At 45.4% G+C, this 2,632-nt stretch overlaps 1 protein-coding gene across 5 annotated transcripts in view; it reads left to right on the top strand.

Moving 5' to 3' along the window:
* Positions 1–92: 92 nt before the first annotated feature.
* Positions 93–2,632, top strand: part of CEP135 (centrosomal protein 135) — a 35,101-nt gene continuing 32,561 nt past the window's right edge. For all 5 annotated transcript variants that reach the window (XM_085058907.1, XM_085058909.1, XM_085058904.1 and 2 more), the window contains exon 1: positions 93–236. The gene's annotated coding sequence lies outside the window, so the exon portion shown is untranslated. The remainder of the gene's footprint in view (positions 237–2,632) is intronic.

The raw sequence follows: 2,632 nt of genomic DNA, 5'->3' as shown, positions 1-2,632 counted from the left end.
GGAGGGGAAGGGCAGGGCAGGGAAGGGGCGGGAGGGGAAGGGCAGGGCAGGGAAGGGGCGGTCGGGGAAGGGCAGAGCCGGGCCGAGGCGGCGCTCGGCGGGGCGGGCGCGTCCCCCCGTTGCTGCGGTGACGGGCCGGAAGCGGCCGCTGCTCCGCGCGCCATTTTCAAAGGGTTTCAGGCTGGGGCATCGCGGCCGCTCCGCAGCGGGCCCGGCTGGCCGCGCCTCTGGCAGCGGTAAGTGTGGTGCGGCCGGCCCGGAGGGAGGAGGGGGAAGCGGCATGAGCCTGTCTGGAAAGGGACCGCCCGCTCCCCTCTGCAGGTACAGGCTGGGGTGCCGGAAGGTCTGCAGAGCTTCCAGTGTGGGGAGATGGGTGATGAGCAGGCTCATTATCGAAAGGGTTTTCTTGTGCTGTAGTGTGAAATTACAGGGCTTGGTGACAGGCTGCCCGGGGAGGTGTCCCTCTCCGGAGACATTCCAAACCCGCCTGGACACGTTCCTGTGTCACCTGCTCCGGGTGACCCTGCCTTGGCAGCGGGGTTGGACCGGATGATCTCCTGAGCTCCTTCCAGCCCTAGCCCTTCAGGCATTCCGTGACATTATCGGGAAGAAATCTGTTTTTTCAGGACAAGAGTTCTTCCTTTGGCAAGGTGCTGAGAGTTCACAGTAAACGTGGTGTGTGAATATCTTAGAAGTGAACTCCTAGCAAGTACACTTGGAAGGAGATTTTCCTGAAGCAAGTGCTGGCTCATTGGGTGTATGTTGAACATGATGTTGCAGCAAGTTTGTCACAGCACAGCCCTTAGAGCCACCCACTAAACACTGCAGTAGTCAATGCCTGCTCCCCTGAGCGCCATTGGTACCTGGGCGAAAGCAAAACTAGCTCTTTGTAATGGCATAAGCTACATGACCAGTAATTACTGGACAGGAACAGATTGTAAACTTATTTACCACACATGCAAACAAACAAACAAACAAAAAACCCAAAACCCAAACAAACACCCCCCCCCAAAAAAAAAAGAGAGAGAGAAAGAAGCATTTAATATACAAGTTCTGTTGAATGAAAAATGCATTTCCGTATTTTCCAAAACTGACACTGGAAAGTTCACAATTGTCTTTGGTATTAATTTTACAGACTCAAAAAAAATAATTATAGCACAGAAATTTGTCCATAGTAATTTCTTTGTGTTCTAAGTTTCTTTGTGTTTCTTTGTTCTTTGTTCTAAGTTTCTAAGTCTTGTGTTTCTTTGTACTAAGCTGTTAGTAAAATAGTTGTCATCCACATGGCTCAATTACTGCATTATTTCTTCCCATGGCCGAGATCCACTTTTGCTCTGCTTTTTTGTTATTACATTTTCTTACTGATAACACAAGTATTGCATCTGCAACAGTTCTTAACCTATACTCACCCTCAATTTTGCTGCATTGTTTTCAGAATGAAAGGAGGACTTCAAAGTGCTAAACTTCAGTTGTGATTCACAAGACTATTAAGCTTCTTTAAAGAAAAGCATATTCTGGATTGAATTGACTGTGTGACAGTAGATGTAGAAAACTTAGTAAATGTAGAAAACTTAGAATTCCAAAAAGCTTTTTGAGAAGGTCCTTTACCAAATGCTTTTAAGAAAGCAGGTCTCTATCAGAAGTGGAGAAAAGAAGCTAGTGGTTAAAAAAAAAAGGGTAGAAAGTACTACCTCACAGTGAATGTGCCAAAGATTGTCTGCTGTTTAAGACTGATTAGTGGTCTGAAAAAATGTGTTAAACAGCAAGGGACAAAATTTGCTTATTATATGGATGTGTGAAGCGCAATCCAAGGGCTGCAGAAGAGTTTCACTGGACTGAGTAATGATGCAGGAGTTAAGGAGCAGTGCTAATAAAGGCAAAGTGATACATGCTGTGGTCTCTAGAGAGGCAGTAACATCTCAGGAAGATGTGTTACTGTGAATGCATCTAGTCGATGCTTTAGAGCAAATAGAAAGTCCAAGTGTCCTGGTTTCAGCTGGGATAAAGTTAGTTTTCTTCCTAGTAGCTGGTGCAATGTTGTGTTTTGGATTCAGCATGAGAATAAATGTTGATAGCACACTGGTGTTTTGGTTGTTGCTAAGTAGTGCTTGCTCACAGCAAAGGACTTCTCAGTGCCAGTGAAGAGCTGCACAGAAAGCTGTGAGAGAACATAGTCAGGACATCTTATCTGAGCTGGCCAAGGGGGTATTCCATACCATATATAAATGGGGGGAGTTACCTGGAAGGGGAGCTGATCGTGGTTTGGGGACAGACTGGGCAACACTCATTTGGTGGTGAGCGATTGCATTGTGCATCTCTTGTATCTCTTGGGTTTTATCAATCTCTCTCCCTCTCCTTTTTATTTCTTCTTCTTCTACTGCTACTACTACTACTACTACTATTACTACTACTATTATTATCATTACTATAATAATTATTATTATATTTTATTTTGTTTCAAGTATTAAACATGGGAATCTGTAAGTTTTACCTTTTTTTCCCATGATTGCCCCCTCCATCCCTGTGGCCCTGTAGGAGTGGGGTGAGTAAGCAAGCAACTGTATGGTGCTTGGTTACAAGATGGGATTAAGCCACAACACTGATCAGTAATTTAAAAAAACGGGTTAAACGG

The sequence above is a fragment of the Lichenostomus cassidix genome, chromosome 4 (assembly GCF_008360975.1).
Source record: "Lichenostomus cassidix isolate B80296 chromosome 4, HeHo_3.0, whole genome shotgun sequence".
Classification (NCBI taxonomy): Eukaryota; Metazoa; Chordata; class Aves; order Passeriformes; family Meliphagidae; genus Lichenostomus; species Lichenostomus cassidix.
This window is presented reverse-complemented; position numbering and strand designations above follow the sequence as displayed.